The sequence below is a fragment of the Geotrypetes seraphini genome, chromosome 13 (genome assembly GCF_902459505.1).
Source record: "Geotrypetes seraphini chromosome 13, aGeoSer1.1, whole genome shotgun sequence".
Lineage (NCBI taxonomy): Eukaryota > Metazoa > Chordata > Amphibia > Gymnophiona > Dermophiidae > Geotrypetes > Geotrypetes seraphini.
Window position 1 is genome coordinate 76,258,229 of NC_047096.1, and position 19,913 is coordinate 76,278,141.

The following is a 19,913-nucleotide window of genomic DNA, read 5'->3' on the forward strand; positions in this document are numbered from 1 at the left end:
CCCCCTCCCTCCCCCCATCGACAGAAAGTAAGACAAGCAAGCAATGCGGGTAAGAAAGGCAACAGGAACTGTAATTGTGCAAGCGGTGCTGCTTGCCCAAAGCTTCCCTCTGATGCAGCTTCCTGTTTCCGCCTGGTAGCATTGTGGGGCAGGGGGCCCAGTGTACTTGTGTGCCTAGGGGCCCTCAACAAATTAATCCTACCCTGGACGCACCGAGTCAAATCGTTTGTTCCAGGCGTGCAGCAAAGTAGACGGGACAAAGTCTGGAGATGGCCATAGAGGAGAAGGGTACCGATAAGAGAGATATACCCAATGAGCAGAGTTCCTGGGGAGATGTATAGGGAGAGAGACTGAGGAGCTGCGGAATGAATACACTTGTAGGTTAGTAAGAGAAGTTTGAACTATATGTGGAAACGGATAGGTGCCAATGAAGCGACTTGTGTAAAGGAGCTGCATGGGCAGAGTGGCATTGGCGGAAGAAGAGAATTCCTGTAGACTCTGTGTTAAGAGGAAAGGCAAAGTCTTTGTATGATAACTTGAAGATAAGGGAAGATGGATTGTCGCAATCCAGACTTTCTGGCCAGTACAGGGTGGTTTGATAAATTCCAGCACAGGTATGGCCTACATAATGTGAAGGTTACAGAAGCAGCATCTACCAATCAAGAGGCAGCTAGAGAGTTCTCTGCCATCTTTAAGGAAATTATTAAAGAAAAGGGATATGAACCAGAGCAGGCATTCAGTGCCGATGAACTTGCTCTATTTTGGAAGAGAATGCCATGGGGGACTTTCATTCGCAAAGAGGATAATCAAGCACTAGGCTTCACAGCTACAAGGGATAGATTAACTTGTGCTGCTTTGTGAAAATGCAGTAGGCCCTATGAGAAAGCCATCACTAATTTATAAAGCCGTGAAACCCCCTGAGTCTTGAAGGGAAAAGATAAGTTCCAGCTGCCTGTTTACTGGATGCACAACAAGAAGGCTTGGACAACGAGAGCACTGTTCCTTGAGAAGTTTCATCAGTGTTTTGTGCCTGAAGTAAGAAAATACCTTGTCAGAAAAAGAATGGAATTCAAGGTTCTGTTGGTATTGGACAATGGCCCTGAACACCCAGAACCACATGAGTTCCACTCTGAGGGTGTTGAGGTCTTCTACATGCCCCCCAACACAACATCTCTCATCTAGCCTCTCGACCAGGGGGTAATAAGGACATTCAAGGCACATTACACACGGTATTCAATGGAGAGGATTGTCCATGTGATGAAAGAACACACCAATGTGGAGATCATCATGAAAATGTGGAAGGACTTCACTATCGCCGATGCCATCAATGTTATTGAAAGAGTACTGAAAGCTTTCAAGCTAGAGACAGTGAACCTTTGCTGGAAGAATCTTTGGCCTGAATGTGTATAAAAGGAGGTCACTGTCTTACCACAGAGCCAGTCCAAGAAATTATGCAAGGTATCGGGGACTTGGCCCAAGAAGGTGGATGGGAAAGGCTTTGAAGATATGCATCTGGAGGATATTCAAGACTTAGACACCAGATCCAACAAACTAATAGAAGATGACCTAATTGACCTGGCTGTTCCCTTAGGAGAGGCAATACCAGATGAAGAAGAGGATGGAGAAGAAGAAGTGCTAGAAGACAAGTGTACATTGGACAATATTGCAGAGGGTCTACACAGGTTCGATGCTGTCATGGACTTTTTTTTATGACGACATCGAGCCATCCATGGTATGTGCCTTGAAGGTGAAGGAGTTGGCAGAAGCGGCAATGCGTACATAAACAAATATATATATACTGTATGAAGAAATGAAGAAGCAGAAGAGCCAGACTGAAATTTCAATATATTTCCAGAAGATACCGAGAGTCCCTTCCTCTCAATCCACCTCTTCCGCATCAGCCACCTATGAGGAGGCACCACCTTTGTTTCCTCCTCTTCCTCCTACTCCTGTACCGCAAATTGAACATGTACAGGATGAAGACACCGAAGTCCCACTTCTACTGTCTGAGGAAGCACCTGGTGCTCATTTATCCTCTTCGTCACCTACTCCTGCATTGTATGCAGAACATATACAGGACAACAAGGATGAAGACACTTGAATTGTACTGCTAAAGTGTACAGTACAATGCAAGAACTGTAATACATAACTTGGTTTGTTTTTTTAAACAATCATGAATATAAACAATAAGTTTTATTTGCGATTTCACGGTATTCGTGAGAGATTTAACCAAAATACTTCAAATAAAATAGAAAAAGTTATTCGAGTTTTAGGTCTTTGCAGGCCGGCTTTGCCCTTATCCCCCACGAATGCGGAAGGAGAAGTGTAATTTATTTATTTATAACCCACCTTTATCAAAGTGAGTCACAAAAGTACACACAATTTAAAATTAGACATCCATCGATAACAGACAATTACAAAACCCTCCCCTTAATCACATCATCCAGCATCAATCCCAACAAAAAATAAGGGGGGGTCTTTTACTTAGGCGCACTATCTAATTTAGTGCACGTACATGAAAAAGGACATAGTACTACTCAAAAGGGTCCAGAGAAGAACGACTAAAATGGTTAATGGGCTGGAGGAGTTGCCGTATAGCGAGAGATTAGAGAAACTGGGCCTCTTCTCCCTTGAAAAGAGGAGACTGAGAGGGGTCATGATCGAAACATTCAAGATAATGAAGAGAATTGACTTAGTAGAGAAAGGTAAAGAGGACGAGAGGGCACTCGCTAAAGGAAGTTCTTCTTCACCCAGAGAGTGGTGGAAAACTGGAACGCTCTTCCGGAGGCTGTTATAGGGGGAAACACTCTCCAGGGATTCAAGACAATGTTAGACAAGTTCCTGCTGAACCGGACGTACGTAGGTAAGGGTAGTCTCAGTTAGGGCACTGGTCTTTGACCTAAGAGCCACCGCGTGAGCAGACTGCTGGGCACGATGAACCACTGGTCTGACCCAGCAGCAGCAGCAATTCTTATGCTATTCCTCTGATGTCACTTCCTGGACCCGTGCCTAGGAAGCGATGTCATTGGAAGAGCCGACGCTTGAACGACTGCAGCTTGGGGGTTGCTTCTCGCGCCAGGAATGTTGCAGAGGTACGGTAGAGTGAAGCAGTGCACGCATGGCCGGAGAGGGTGGGGAAGGAGCATGTGAAGTTGGGGGGGGGCAGAGGAGATGGTAGGGGAGGGGTGTTTCCACCCCGGGCACCTCTCATCCTGGCCATGGGTCTTTCCTGTACACTAAGGCCACTTTTCCCATGGCTAATTTTCCCATTTTCTGAATTAATGGCCACATGCTAGTTTCATGGCCATGTGAATAGCAGAGCCTGGAAGATAAGTGTTGTTTTTTTACCCTCATTTTTTAATGTATGCAGTTACATTATAGGGCTTATTTATTATTTGGAACTGCATTTTTGTAACACTAGAGATACGTTCATTATCTACCTTGAAATGTGTTGGGCTATTTTTTGATCGATAATTGTTCTGAACGGGCTGCTTTGGGGCCTTCCCTGCTGGGGCCTTCCCTCTGCCGCGTTACTGATGATGTCAGTGACACGGCAGAGGGAGGGCCCCCGGCAGGGAGGGCCTTGAAGCAGCCCATTCAGAGCTGGAGCATTGCATCTAATTCTGGTCTCCTTATCTCAAGAAAGGTAGAACAGCGCTAGAAAAGGTTCAAAGAAGAGCGACCAAGATGGTAAAGGAACTCCTCTCGTATGAGGAAAGTCTAAAACGGTTAGTGCTCTTCAGCTTGGAAAAGAGACGGCTGAGGGGAGATATAATCAAAATCTACAAAATCCTGAGTGGAGTAGAACGGGTACAAATGGATCAATTTTTCACTCCGTCAAAAATTACAGACTAGGGGACACTCAAAGTTACAGAGAAATACTTTTAAAACCAATAGGAGGAAAAATAATTTCACTCAGAGAATAGTTAAGCTTTGGAACGCATTGCCAGAGGTTGTGGTAAGAGCGGATAGCGTAGCTGATTTTAAGAAAGGTTTGGACAAGTTCCTGGAGGAAAAGTCCATAGTCTGTTATTGACAAAGACACAGGGGAAGCCACTGCTTGCCCTGGATTGGTAGCATGGAATGTTGCTACTTCTTGGGTTTTGGCCAGGTACTAGTGACCTGGATTGACCACTGTGAGAACAGGTTACTGGGCTTGATGGGCTATTGGTCTGAGCCAGTAAGGCTAGTCTTATGTTCTTGTTTTGAGGCTTCTATTGTTTATTAGGGTTGTTTTTTTGTCCATTTACATCCTACCCTGTGACAAGGAGACATTAGCAAACAAATGATTAATGATTTGATTCACATGCTAATTTCAGCATTAATGCATGGCTATGCGTCGATTAGTGCTTTCATGCCCATTCCCTACCTCCACAAACATGTCACGTTTTGCTGCAGTCAGTAAAAAACACCCCACAGGGGCTTAATAATAATAATAATAACAACTTTATTTTTGTATACCGCCATACCCCGAAGAGTTCTAGGCGGTTTACATTAGTTAGACAGAGATTACAAGTGGTTACATATCAAATTGATCGTAGAGTTGCAAACAGCAAGGAGAGAAGTAGGGGGGAGAGGAGGGAGACGGGGGAGGGGAGTAGGTCAGAAGGGGGGGAGGAGGAGGAGGATAGAAAAGGGCATTAAGGGTCTTGGTCTCGAAATAGGCGAGTTTTGAGTAGTTTTCTAAAGTCGAGGTAGTTGTAGGCCTTGAGGACCATTTGGGCTAGCCAAGGGTTTAGTTTGGCGGCTTGGAAGGCGTAGGTTTTGTCGAGGAATTTTTTTGAGTGGCATAGTTTTAAGGAGGGGAAGGCGAAGAGTTGAATTTTATGGGAGTTCTTATAGTTGTGGTTAAGGGTGAAGTGGGGGGGTGATGTAGCTTGGGGATAAACCAAATATTGTTTTGTAGCAAAAACAGGCGAATTTGAACATGATTCTGGATTCTTAAAGGTGAAACATGCGCCTCCTTTCCACTTTATCAAATAAAGGTATGTCTCAGACAGACGATTAGTTGTGGGTAAAATCTCTGCAAATTGTTTTCCAAAAGCCCAGTCCATAAAGCCACTTCCAGGAACAGATCCAAGCAGAACAAGCAAACACCTTAAGCCACCATCGTTCATTTTTTTGTTGGAAAACATTGACATGGTTTAACCTTTTCCTATTGTGTGTCCCGGATGACGGGACATTCCAAAAAAATGTCATTGCCATCATATGTCCCATGGCATGGGACATACAGTACACCTTCTACCTATCATTTGTCCCATCTATTGGACCATTGTGTTTATAATAGCCGTAAATGATAACAGTGAATAATACAAAACTTTGCTAAAATAATTACGATTGGAACCAGCGTAATGTAAAATTTATTACGATAGGAAAAGGTTAATATCTTTTCTTTAAAAAAAAAATTGCTTTGAGCAAGCTAAATCCTTTCAGTGATTTGATTTGGCCTTATGCCTGAAATATTGGATCTAGTTTACCATTCGATGCATGCATATTTTAAAATCATTGAAGCTGGTTCCACATCTTGTGATGTTTGGTGACCATGGAAACTGCATCTCACTAGCAACCAGAAGAGCTCCCTGAAAAGGGAATGAGTTACATTGTACGATCTGGCTTTTATGCTTCAGCTTTTATTTTCTGTTTCACAGAGAGACTAATAACCTTCCAGCCCAGTTGGGAGACGGGAGAGAAATCTGGCCTTTATTATTCAGGGGCAGCTCAATCCAGTGCCTCAATGACATAGTATACTGGGTAATATAATAACCCCATTTTTGGGGGCACATTGTCATGCTATATGCATCTATCTGTCCATCCACTTCTCGTTTTTGCACATGCAGGGCAGCATGACTCAGCCCTTCCCCCACCGGCAGAAAAGGACACCCAGGCCAGTGGCTTGATAAAGAATGAAGAGCCAGTCAGTTCCCAGCTCCTACCAGATTCACAGCAGCAATACTACATATGCTGGCCAAAGGAACAAAAGAATAAGGAAGAAGGCAGGGAGGGGGAAGGGAGAGAGAAGAGAAGCGGAGGAAGGTGAGAGATGGAAGGGAAAAGAAAGAAAGGAGATGGCTAACATCCATCTCTGTTCCCAGAAAGTCAATATATTAAGTACCAATGCTCCCCTTTACTCTCCAGTCCCCCTCATACTTACCCCCTGCTAGTTACTCAAACCCATCCAGTACTACCCGTTCCATGTTATAGTTTCATATGCACAAATAAACATGAGCTGTGTGATGCTTTACTTTGAGTTATGTACATAGCTAAGTTAGATCCAAACTTAAGGCTTTAACCCAAAAAGAAAGGCCCATGTATAAACACAGGTGAACATTTTGAGTACAATAAATTGACGTCTGTGCTTATTTAAGGTTATCAGAAGGACACAAGGGAAGAATAAACCCTCACAATACTGACAGAAGTTCATTAAAAAAGAGGCTGAAACACAGCTGTGTTGAGTCTTAATGAAAGTTTGACTTTAAGTCCCCAGTGTCCTGTTCTCCTTGGATCTCCACTGTGTATCTATTTAAGGTTATCGGACATCCCCAATGTATAATAAATGCCTTCATAGTAAGAGGTTTGTCATACAAATATGTAGTGATTACGATTCTGTCCCTGCTGGGGCAGTCACACAGCCATCAGGTTAATACATCCCGACAAAACAAGTAGAATGTGGCCAAGATGAGGGATGAGAGAGAATGTGAATTACAAACACAAGGAGGCAGAAATTCTCATGGAAACACTGATGGTGCATAAAGAAAGTGAAGTACAACAAAGGAGTCCACTTAGGAATACCCAAAAGTCTTTAATATTTAATTCAGCAACTAATGTTCACAGCAACGTTTCGGCAAACAATGCCTGCATCAGGAGTCACATTGTGTTTGCACATTGCAGCAGAGATTCAGGATTTTGATTCACCATGGCAATTAAGCAATTATCCAGTTTTACTTCCCCTTATACAAAACCAGGGCAAGGCAATTCCAGTCCTTGAGAGCTGGAGCCAGGTCAGGTTTTCAGGATATCCACAATAAATATGCATGATATAGATTTGCATCTCAAGGAGGCAGTGCATGCAAATCCATATTCATGGTGGAGATCCTGAAAACCTGATCTGGCTCCAGCTCTCGAGGACCGGAATTGCCTACGCCTGTAAAACACCATATTGCAGTTTAGGCCAGCCATGGCAGTAGCAACTCTGATCTTCATAGAATTTCTATGAGCGTCAGAGCTGTTACCACCACCACTGGCGCTAAAACCACGCTAGGGTTTGGTGATATGGGGGGGGGGGGGCGGAGGGTTACTGCCTTCATGGTTTCATCATCTAAATTTGATAGTGACATATTTATAGAATGATGTAGACTCCTGATGCAGGCATTGCTTGTCAAAATGTGGCCATGTCAAGTCTTTCTATCTGTCACTCCAATGAACAACGGCAATATAATGATTTGAAACTAGATCCTATATGGCATCAAAACTCAACACTCTAATGGGACCACCAAATTCACATCTTTATCATGCACTCATAAATCCATACGCTCATATCCACAGTAAATGAGCTGGCACTGAGCACCTTCATTAATAACTTATGGAGTGTACTAGTTTGCATGATAAAGATGTGAATTTGGTGGTCCCATTTGAGTGCAGAGTCCTTCTATCTGTGCCTTGAACTTTGGTTGATGAATTGATTGTTAAAGACTTTTGGATATTCCTATAGTGCCAATTACCATAGGGTCTACTGAAGGTCCAAATTCCCAATTGTTTCTTGAATAAATTTAAGTACGAAAGCTTACAACAGGCCCAACCGCAGCTCGGTATCCTTGCCACCTTTTGAAGTACTCTTCGCTATGACCAGTCTGGTCTCTAGAATAAGCTCTGTTATTGTCTACTGTAACCTATTTGTAGTCATGACTCACTAATGACCTTCCACAGAGCAGTAAAGACCTTCCTCTTCTGCCAGTCAGACCATTAAAAACTGCCTCTTCAATATACTTCTCCTAGTACTCTTCGATATGACAAGTCTGGTCTCTAGAATAAGCTCTGTTATTGTCTACTGTAACTTATTTGTAGTCATGACTCACTAATGACCTTCCACAGAACAGTAAAGACCTTCCTCTTCTGCCAATCGGGCCATTAAAAACTGCCTCCTCGATATACTTTTCTTAGTACTCTTCGCTATGACCAGTCTGGTCTCTAGACTAAGCTCCGTTATTGTCTACTGTAACTTATTTGTAGTCATGACTCACTAATGACCTTCCACAGAGCAGTAAAAACCTTCCTCTTCTGCCAATCGGGCCATTAAAAACTGCCTCCTCAATATACTTCTCCTAGTACTCTTCGATATGACCAGTCTGGTCTCTAGAATAAGCTCTGTTATTGTCTACTGTAACTTATTTGTAGTCATGACTCACTAATGACCTTCCACAGAGCAGTAAAGACCTTCCTCTTCTGCCTATCGGGCCATTAAAAACTGCCTCCTCGATATACTTTTCTTAGTACTCTTCGCTATGACCAGTCTGGTCTCTAGAATAAGCTCTGTTATTGTCTACTGTAACTATTTGTTGTCATGACTAGTCTGTGTTCAAACGATTGTGAATGTCTACTTGTAACCCGTTCTGAGCTTCTGGGAGAACGGGATAGAAATCGCAATAAATAAAATAATAAATAAATAAATGATCTTTAAACAGGTGATTCTCTCCTGAAGCAGCAGTTTGCAAAACAGGGAATCCCTGTCAGGCAATGTCTACAGTTTTTGTGATGCTTAAGAGCTTTCCATCAGCCATTGGGGACACGAGCCTGTGAAATTCAGCTAAGTGACATTGTGTGTGTATGCAAGCTCATCATCCATGCAAGCCTTTTTCATTGATTTTTTTTGCACCTTGAAATTAGTTTCTCTTATAAAAATTATATTTTGTTGAGTGGAGTATTTTTCATTTGCCTGTGATGGTTGGGCTGTTTGCTCATGACTTTGTGTCATGTAGATGGCAGACTGTGGTACTTTTTTCTCCACTCTGATATTTTTTTAAAAAAAGTTACCAGGTGGGCATATGGATGAGTCTTGTTCTGAAAATACATAAAGTTCAGTTCTTCAATAATACCAGTAGGTGGCAACATAGCACACCAGTATTAGAGATGCGCATGGAAAATTTTTCCGTCATTTTTTTTTATTTTTATACTTTTTCAGTTCATTTCACATGTTCTTGTTAATAAAAACATTTTCAATGAATGTTATAAATGTTTAATGTTCATTAACTCACACCTTGGTATCAGGCAGAAAATTGGATTCTAATGTTACACATTTAATAATGAATGAAGTAAAAATATCTCGTGAAGTTTTGAGAATAGATAATGCATCTAGAATCTTAGGTGTAATCCTGGATTCTGATTTAGAATTAAATCATCAAGGAGTCCTTTAACTAAGGCGTGCTAATCGATTTAGCACGCTCTAGCCAATTAACCCACGCTAAATGCTAAGGCACTCATTATATTCTATGGGCGCCTTAGCATTTAGCACATGCTAAAATCGGTTATTGCGCCTTAGTAAAAGGATCCCTATATGAGAATGCTAAATTTATATATGTATCTACTATATATCTATATCTAGATATAGATCGATATAGATAGTAGATACACACGCACACACATATATATATATATATATATATATATATATATATACACACACACACACACACACATATATATATATATATATACACACATATATACACACACATGATATAGATATAGATATAGTAGATACACACATTTATATGTGTGTATATCTACTATATCTATATATAGTAGATACATATATAAATGCAGTACAGAATTCACTTTAAGATTCTTTCAACTATATATATATATATACACACCTATAGAATTAAGTGTAAAATCCATGGGTTTAAAAACTGTGCCCAGCAAAGCAGCCACCTATAGGCGCCAGCCTTATAGGTGCTTGAGTACCTTTAATTTGGAAGAACCCACTGTGTCAAGTGAGGAATCATTTGTGACTTGTACATCACCTCGATTATTTGGGAAAAAGTCAGCTCAAATAGTGGTGCACCAAAATTGACTGGCTAATAAAGAATCTGTTTTCTAAATTAGTTCACATCATTTTGTATGGCCACAGCAATTAATAAATCAAAGAGTTTCTTCTGTTCCTCAGAGAAGGGATTGGAAAAAAAAAGATCAATTCCAAAGATAATTGTTAGTCCGTTTTAAAGATCTTTTGGATTTCTTTCCAAATTGAAGACCAAAAAGAAAAATGTTACCGAGGACATCCATAAATCATATGAATTAAAGTTCCAGGATGTACACCATCCTGCCAGCACTCATTTGAATCAAGTAATCCTGCTCTCCATATATTTTTTCTGGCCTCCATAATGCTTGGTGTGCAAAAAATAGACTGTAATAGGTTGGCTGAATGTGCTAGAGTCACTTTCATCTCAAAATGTTTACTTATTTATTTATTGAGATTTATTAACCGCCTGTATGAAGAGATTCACCCAAGACAGTGTACAGCTTGCTGTATGGAAAGGAGGAGTGGCCTGTCTGAGCAGCTACCTCAACTTGAGTACCCCCCATGTAGCGTTGAAATGTGTGCCAATGTGAGCAGCATCTTCCCCCTGCTGCTTGTGCAGGCCTCAGCTCCCTTTTGATGTCACATCCAGGAAGTGACATCAGATGGGAGCCAAGGCTGGCGCGAGCAGCAAGAGAAAGAAGCTGCTCGCGCCGGCGAATGTTTAAGGAGGTACCAAGGGGGTGGCGAGGAGAGGCATCAGCGCTCCCTGCAAAGACAGCACCTGGGGTGGTCCGCCCCCTGTTCCCCCTTACTACGCTACTGACTAGAGAATGACACAGAGACAAATTTTTCCCCATCCCCGCGGGAATTCATTTTCCTGGCAAGTTCTTTTCCTGTCCCTGCCCCATTCCTGCGAGATCCGTCCTCATCTGCATGAGCCTCAAACACTTTCAAATCTAAGTAGCAACATTCTAGAGCTCAGATTGTGATGTCATAATGCCTCATTCCACCAATGCCTAAGCTCCGTCCTCATCTGCACAAGCCTCAAACACTTTAGAATCCTAAGTAGCAACATTCTAGAGCTCCGCTTGTGATGTCATAATGCCTCATTCCACCAATGCCTAAGCTCCATCCTCATCTGCACAAGCCTCAAACCCTTTAAAATCCTAAGTAGCAACATTCTAGAGCTCCGCTTGTGATGTCATAATGCCTCATTCCACCAATGCCTAAGCTCCGTCCTCACCTGCACAAGCCTCAAACCCTTTGAAAATCCTAAGTGTTCGAGGCTTGTGCGGTTAAGGCAGAGCTCACAGGAATGGGGCAGGGACAATGACAGCGACAAAACTCGTGGGGACGGGATGGGTAAATTGAGTTCCTGCGGGGACAAATTTGTTCCTGTGTCATTCTCTACTTCTGACCCCGGGTACACAATAAGTACCTGTATAAAAAAATATGTAAAAACCCACTTTGATTGTAACTACACAGAAAAAGCACGATATCAAGTCCCCTCCCCTTTCTTGAATCTTGAGATCAGTAAATCTTCTTGACAATATTTCCCCTGTCCTGATGGAAATCAGATAGTCAGCTGTCACATGACTGGTTATCGCATGTTACTTTATTGCACTATTTTTGTCATCCGTGGTCGTCTCTGTCTTGCTTGTTTGTATTTTTTTTCCCACACATACTCACTGAGGAAAACAAAGAACATTTCAAAACTAAAATAAGTGTTACGTCGTGGCCGCTGAGGAGCACCCCACTTCAGCAAAATATAAGAGGGAGGAAAAAAAAAAAGTTTCAAATTAAAGTAGCAGCTCGTACATTCAAAGGCACATTTCAACTTCTTAAGAGCACTAATTCGTTTTGTAATGGTTATTTGTATACTGTTGCAACTTGAAGAGATCAGTGCAATGGGGGTGTTTCACTTATTACATGGCTGTATTTAGCAGCTTGTTAAATGGAAAGTCCAGGGGTGGGGGAAGAATTAGAAATGGGGAAATAAAAAAAAAAACACACCTGTACGAGTCATTTTCCTACCGCCTACTCTGGGTGCCTAGGGACATCGGCCAAAAGGGGGGGGGGACTTAGATGTTTTTGGTTTTTTTTATTATGTCTAACATGACCATACGTCCCGTTTTGAATGGGACCATCCCGTTTTTAGGTAGCCTATTCCGCTGTCCCCAAGCGCAGCTTCGGGACGCCAAAAAAAAAAGGCATTAAAAATTTTTTTAAAAATCCGATGGTAGCGCAGCAATGACGCCATGCGCAATACATCTGGCACACATTCAAGTCGGTCAAAAGCCTGCCAGCTCGCTGGTGCCATTTTTTGGTGTTAGGAGAGCGTTTCACCTCAAAATACTAATACCATATCACCCAAGCAGAACCTTGAGATCTAATGAGCAAAATTTGTTGACCATTCCTTCACGTAAGGTTATTAATACTAGACGGCAGTTTATCTTTTCGGTAACTGCTCCTTAGACTTGGAACGCTCTCCCAATTTACTTACGAAATGAGCAGGACTTAGGAAAATTTAAAAGTAATCTAAAAACATTTCTTTTTAAAGATGCTTTTAATATTTAATTTAACAATTCTTAAGACCAGTGATTTTATTTTATTTTATTATGTTTTGTTGTTATTTGTTTCCCTACTGTGCTTTTCCTTTATTAATTGTATTTCAAACCCCGATCTTACCTTATGTAATGAGAATAATGTACTAGTTATCTACCCAATGTTATTAGTTAAAGTTTGTACTGTTTTGCCTCTATTTGAATGTATTTTAATCTGTTCATCGCTTAGAATTCGATTAAGCGATCAATCAAGAAAAATATTAAACTTGAAACTTGAAAAGCAAAAAGTAAGGACTTTTGTGTATGCATGCAGCAAGCTTAGCTAGCGATGTATTAAATTGTCCATCATGTTTCAGCCTCAGCACCCTGGTTAATAAGTTGATTCCAGCATGAGCGGTTGCCGGTGTTCTTGTTCGATTCCTTTTCTTTATTCCTTGCGAATTGTAAATGTGAAAAAAGTTGATAGATAATTTTTTTTAAAAAAAAGAAGAAATGTGTTTTTTTGAATATACATACTATTACCTAAAAATTAGTAAATGTCTCGTTTTGAGGGGAAAAAAAAAATAATGGTCACATTATGTATGACTGAATTTGCCTTACAATATGAAAGGGACAAAGTACGCCCATTGCTTTTCTAATCAGACCTCTTTAGGGAGTTTTCTACAGGAAGCTTACGGGTCACTCGCGAGTCTAGCAGCAACAACCGAAGGAACCTTGATGCTCCACTAAAGCAGGAGAAACCCCAAACAGAATAGGTGAAACCGATGTACTGGATCAGACACATTTATCCAACGTGATTTGCCAAAACTAGCAAGTACTAAAGCTGGCAAGCAGAAGCAGTCTGTTCAGATGTAACAAGACAACCCAGTCTGCAGCCTGGCATCTTGGCAGCTCATTGAAAGCCAGATCTCTGCATGCACTGTGAGCAAGACCAGGACTGGCTCAGCCTGAACCGGTAGCTCAGCTTGGGCTCCCTCTGCTGTGGAGGCGGGGCTGTGCCAGGAGCCGAAGAGACAAGTCTCCTTCCATCCAGCTCGGACACCGCTTCCACCCTTCAGCAGCACCACGGAATGAAGCTATAACCTGCGGCCTGCCCCTCCGATTCATGTTACCCGAAGGGCTTGGCATCGGGCTCGGCAGCTCCACTCCTGCCTAGACACCAAGGCTTCGCCGTTCCCCAGGTACAATGCATACCCATGTTGTTTATGCTGTGCTATCTCGACAGAAATGCCAGTGCCAAAAGGCTAAGCTGAAATGGTTTAAGTCCTTAAAAAAATAACTGGATTTGCTGTATAAAAAAAGAATTGCTTCGCCCGGTTTATTCCTTTGCATCCCTGGTTATAGGTTGCTCTTATTCCTTTGCATCCCTGGTGCTGGAATTGTTGGTTATGGGTTGCTCTCTCTCTCTTTCTCTGGCTGCCTCTCTTTGCACCAGCAGCATCGCTTGTCCTTCAGCAGTCTGGCAGAAAGCAGAGCAGCTTCGCACTAACCATCTTTCCCCGTTTCTCTGGCCCAGTGTATGCCATTTTCTCTTCCACAGAATCACAAAAGCAATTAGATGCTCCAGGGTGATGTGGATGAGCGGTGAAAGCAGTTTGTCGGGTGCCCTGCCTGGTGATGGGGGGAGGCCATGAGAGAAGCCATAGAAAAATGTGTGTCGGGGGGGGGGGGGGTGGTAAGAGGAGGTCAGGATCAGTCTTGGGAACCCCTTGGCTCCTGCATCCTGTGCTTTTTTGCAGTACAAAGCTTGAGAGGCATCACGGGAAAACAATGAGGCCAAATCTTGGCATTAATGGTTAAAACGAGGTCAAATTTTCACTTTGACTCCAAGAAGCTGTTACTGTGTCTTATTTCGCTGTGTTGCAAACCAGCAGATACAGCCAGGTGTGCAGTGACTGCACCCAAGCCAGACATATTAGGCATAACAGGCACAGTGCCTAGGGCCAACAAAAAATGGTTGGTTTGTTGTTTTTTTTGAATCGGAATACAAATGAAGTAGAAGTTATTTGTTTTCATGCCTTGATTTTTCTTTTTTTTTAAAATTTATTCATGCCTTGATTTTTCAACCTTGAAAATAGATGCAATTAAGTAGTATAGAAATGCGTATAATACAAATCAAATTAAAAGCCTGTCGTATAATAAATGCCACTGAGGAAGGGGCCCACAAAGGTGATTATGCAGCCCTTCCCGAATGACATTTGCTGCCGGTATAGAAGGGCAAAGAGAACCAACCCCAAGCAGAGCTGGGTTTCCAGATAACACCCCCACAGCAGCCAAGGAGCCGTGGAATAGTGTCCTAACCACTGTATCCAGAGCCTCAAGCATCAGAAAGCAGCCACTCTTTTTAGCCCTCCCTCGCCCCTTGGGAAGAGGGGAGGGCTAGGGTACCAGAGAGGATAGAGCAGAGCTAAGAAGAACTGCTCTGCTCCTGAATCCAGCCCCTTCTCTCCTAAATTATGGAGAGGTGGGGGAGGGGTACATAAGAGAAGTTTCTTCTGCTTCCTAATCTAACCAGTGATAAGGAAGAGAATACCCGGCAAGTATGAAAAGGGCTAAATGTTCAAGTTTCAAGTTTCAAGTTTAATACAGATTTGATTAATCGCTTCATCTAAATTCGAAGCGATGTACATTATGATAAAATTACAATTTTGGGAGAAAGTAGAGGAAAAAAAAAGGATTGAACGTCAAACAAGTTTACTAATTTTTTAAATATTTGATTGAATGCCTATCTTGGATTCTAGGCATTTTACATTTTTTTAAAAAATGGGTTACAAAAGTTACAAATTATAGACAAGGACGAACGAGCTACGCGGACTTGACACACGGTTAAACAAAATGGATGAGGGGAGAACTGCAATATAGCGATGAAAATAAAAGGGGTAAATAGGGATAGGGTAGGAAGACCTTTGTCGCTGGACACCTTAAAGAAGCAAAAAGAAAAAAAAACACAAACAAACGTGGGACTGATGCACATGGTCAGCGTGATGTCGGAGTGCGTATTGCAGAAAGGATTTTTTGTGTAGAAGTTAACCCTGCACAAACCTGAGTTAGACACCAGCACACATCTAGAAAACCTGAAAGCAGAAAAGCTAATTAGCTCATTACAGCTGAAGAAAACTGTGGTGAGCACAACACAGGAATATGACCTCATTTTTCTGTGCCAATGTCTGAGGATTTTTTTTTAATGCTCATTTCTGCTATGGCCCCTCCCCCTAATTTCTCAACTCTGACCCCCCCCCCCCCAAATAAGCACCATTATTCAGCACACCAGAAGTGACCCCTAATCCCCTCCTCATCACCCAAAAATCCCTAATAGTGTAGTGAACCCATCCCTGCATACCTCTGACAGAAGGCAGGAGTGATGCCCATGTGCTCCTACCTCCACGCCACCAATTTCAAAAATGGTAATGCCTGGCGCACACCATATGGGTTCAGCCTTTCAAAATAAGGCTATTTTTATCTTATTTAGAGACTCTGCTCCGACAACCAATTTAGAGACAATGCTCCGACAACTTGTCACACTGACCCCACACAGTTTGTTCCAGGATGCCCCATGTTGAAAGATGGGGCAAAGAAGTAGTAGCTCCTGCATTGCTCCTGCTTCCTGTTTAAGGTTTTCAAGGAGGAATCCTGTAGGATCTGGGGGTGAGCAGAGTATTATGAGATGGATGAGGTTCACCAAAACAAGGGTTCTCAACCCATTCCTCAAGAAACACCCAGCGAGGCATATTTTCAAGATATACACAATGAATATGCAATAGATAAGATTTGCATACAATCGAGACAGCGCATGAAGATAAACAGTATGCCATAACCATTATATCGCTGGAATCCTAAAAACTCGGCTAGATGTTCTCTAAGAACTGGGTTGAGAAGCTCTACACTAGACCTACCAGGAATTATTATTTTTTTTTAGTTTCAGGAGGGTCCAGAGATTGTCTATGGGGCCCGGGTTGGACTTCCAATGGACAAATAGAGATTTTTTGAATAGTGTTTGGATTGGAGCATAGGAGAATGGATCACAGGGGGAGAGGAATCTGCTAGACTACCAGAGATTTTGAGGATAGAGGTGACCCAGAGAGAGACAGTGGATTTTTTCTGTCTTCTTGTTAATGCATTAGCTAATCACCACTTTACAATGACAAAAGTGAGATTATTTTGCTCAGCATTTGGCTAAGTACTGTTGTGTTGGTGTGTGCTGGGTTTTTTCCCGACAATGCACACTTTTTAACATGGCAGCAATTTGCACGTCATTGATGTACTGCATTAAGAAGCAAAAATAATGTGTTCAGCTTCAGTTAGAAGCCATCGGCACAGAGCTCGAGTGCAAGCGAGAGAGACAAGATGGAATAATGAGGAGAGATTTAAAGAGGAACAGAATGCGTGAAAGGGAATGATTGGGGTGAAAGGGAATCAGAGAGGATAATGGAAGGAGCATGGTGGGATCGTTGAGGGTGAGAGATTAGAAGGGATGGGAGAACACAGGACTGGATGAGTGAAATGAAAAGAAAGAGAGAGAAAGAGAGCTCTGTATGGGATGAACCGGTCCCTCTGTTCCCAGGACGAAATACACCGTAAAACGCCCCCTGGTCGTGCCCATCATCCTGTGCTGTATAACTTTTGGTTATACATGCAGTACGACTAAGTCTAAGCCTGCCCATGTCCCGCCCAAATCCTGCCCTCGACACTCCTCCTGAAATGCCACGTTTATCTATGTCATTCAGTGGCACTGTGAAAGCCTAGGTCGTTTTTCTTCATATTTATAGAAATTTTTACATAATCCACAAGAATATTCCTCTTGTACAAGTAAAACAGAAAAAGAAACAACTTAAACAAAACTCGCATTTACTGCTACTAGGAAAAGAGTCAATCTTTCTGAGACCACTAACTCAAAGGGGGAAGAGGAGTTGAATAAATTGAAGAGATACAAAACATAGGAAAATAACAATAACTGAAAGGCTTAACAGCTATTTAATCCCCTCTTTTCTTCCTGCTCTTAAACATTCTCAGTAGCCAAACTTTTCAAATCTAGAAAAGCATGTAACTGGTCTGGTGTATAGTAGACATATTTAACACCTTGATATTTAAGCAAACATTTGCATGGATATGCTAATAAGAATGTCGCTCCAAGGGTTAAAGTCTCTACTCTCATGGCTAGGAATAATTTTCTTCGCTCCTGTGTCGTTCTCACGATGTCGGGGAAACATCTATACTTTTCTTTCCTAGAAACACTAATTGAGGATTGAGGCCTAGGTCGTTTTTAAATACGTCCAAAACCCGGTTTTATTATCGGCACTTGGACATTTGATTGATGATCGGCCAAGTGCCAACTTAGGCTGGTTTTTGGATGTTTTTCTCTTTCAATTATGAGCCCCATAGCCAATACTCATATATATGATCACATTAATATAATGAATGGATTAGAGTGCCAACTTCCTTTTGACACAACCAGCACTTATTAGAATTATCACTGTTAATTTTTTAAAGGAGTTCAAATGGCTTTGTGAATTAGACTGTTTAATTGCGGCCGATCTTAATGATTTGTGAATGGACGTCCAAACCTGTTCCCAACATTGCTTAGAAACATCCTTCTTAATGTCAAATTGCCACGTAGATTCAGTACCCTTGGGATGAGAGAATGTATTAACCTGCAATATTTTATACCATTAGAAGCAGCCCCTTTTTTAGATGTTATCACCGACCTGAAAGACAGTAGACTCGGGCTGGAAGAACAGAGAAGTTTACACTTCAAAAAAGCATTAAGGCAATGTTGAAGTTGTAACCACTTATAGAATTGATTGGGAGGTAACATAACATCGTACTTATAAACCACATAACCGTAAGTTCAATGGGATGAACAAAAGATTAAAAATAACATAACCTAAGGATGATTTAAATTAGTTCGCTAAATAGTTTGAAAAAAGATGAGTTTTCAATTGAGTTCTAAAGTGCCTGTAAGAAAAAGCACTACGCAACAGTGGCCTAAATTCCCTGTCATAGAAAGCAGCCTGAAATGCTAGTGTATGTTCCAAGGATTTCTTGCTCTTACAACCTTGAGCAGACGGAAAATTAAACAATGCATGCGATTCTCTCCTATGTTTATGGAATGCTATGAGAAATCTATCGGTCATATAGGTTGGAGCAATACCATACGCAACTTTGTAACAAAGACAACCCAGCTTAAACAAAACACGCACCTCCACTGGAAGCCAATGCAATTCACGGTAGAAAGGAGTCACATGATCATATTTCTTTAGACCATAAATTAATTTGACCCCCGTATTTTGAATCAGTCTAAGCCTAGCCATCTCTTTCTTGGTAAATGTCAAATAGACACTGTTACAATAGTCGAGAAGACTTAGAAGTAACGACTGAACTAGAAGTTTAAAGGCCGGAAACTCAAACTATGATTTTATGGTACACAGCTTCCACAATGTGTAATAACTCTTTTGCACCACAGTATCTACTTGCTTTTTCATGGTCAAGTGTTGACCTATAACAACTACCAATATTTTAATCGTTGAATTGATCTTATAGAGTGTTGAGTCTACAGTAATTGATGGTTCATGTAAAATTCTAGGTGGAAACGCAACAAAGAATTTGGTCTTATCATGATGTAATTTGAATTTAAATTCTTGCATCCATGATTCCATCAGTTTCAGTATAGACTCAATTATTTGGGTAATATGAGATATAGCTGTATTACAAGGAATGATGATTGTAATGCCATTGGCATAACTAAACAGTCCGACCTTTCCTTGGGGTATAATTCTGTCTTTACAGGAGGCTTTCTAAATCAATTTTGGTCTCCAGGGACATGTGGTGGAGGGTTGTTTCTTGCTTCACTATCCTCTTTAGTTTCAAACAGATGGAATTCACTTACCAGCATCTTAAATCAGCTGTTAATCAGGTACTCCCTCCCCCCCTACCGCCTCGTTACAACCAAGATGCAATAAGTGTTTCAAGCATCAGATACCATTAAATCCCCCTTCTATTACTATCTTAGTCATATTCCTTATGTCATATGTTACAAAATAGCAAGGAAGCCTGGTTCACGCCCTTCAGCCTAGCTGCAAACTCATTACCCCATCCCTCCATCATGTCCCTTATTTTGCTAAGATATGGGCCCAGGTACACTTAACAGTCACCTGGATGTGCAGGACACCCCACCTATACTCTCCCGATGGTGCACCCCCAATGTACCTAAAATGTATACCCTGCTTCATCCAGCTGCCACCAAGTTGCCACCAGGGAGAGGCATAGGTAGTCTTCTGACCATTCCAGATGTTGCTGGTGAAATGCACGCTACTACCCTTTCCTTGGTCTGCTCTGCA

At 41.7% G+C, this 19,913-nt stretch overlaps 2 protein-coding genes across 4 annotated transcripts in view; one reads left to right on the forward strand and one right to left on the reverse strand.

Moving 5' to 3' along the window:
- The window catches only part of ESAM (endothelial cell adhesion molecule), a 93,638-nt gene that overhangs the window by 62,061 nt on the left and 11,664 nt on the right, over positions 1 to 19,913 (reverse strand). The window lies entirely within an intron of this gene.
- The window catches only part of FEZ1 (fasciculation and elongation protein zeta 1), a 60,587-nt gene continuing 54,028 nt past the window's right edge, over positions 13,355 to 19,913 (forward strand). The window contains exon 1 of one of the 2 annotated variants that reach the window (XM_033918565.1): positions 13,355 to 13,760. The gene's annotated coding sequence lies outside the window, so the exon portion shown is untranslated. The remainder of the gene's footprint in view (positions 13,761 to 19,913) is intronic. The other variant, XM_033918564.1, reaches the window with a different exon arrangement.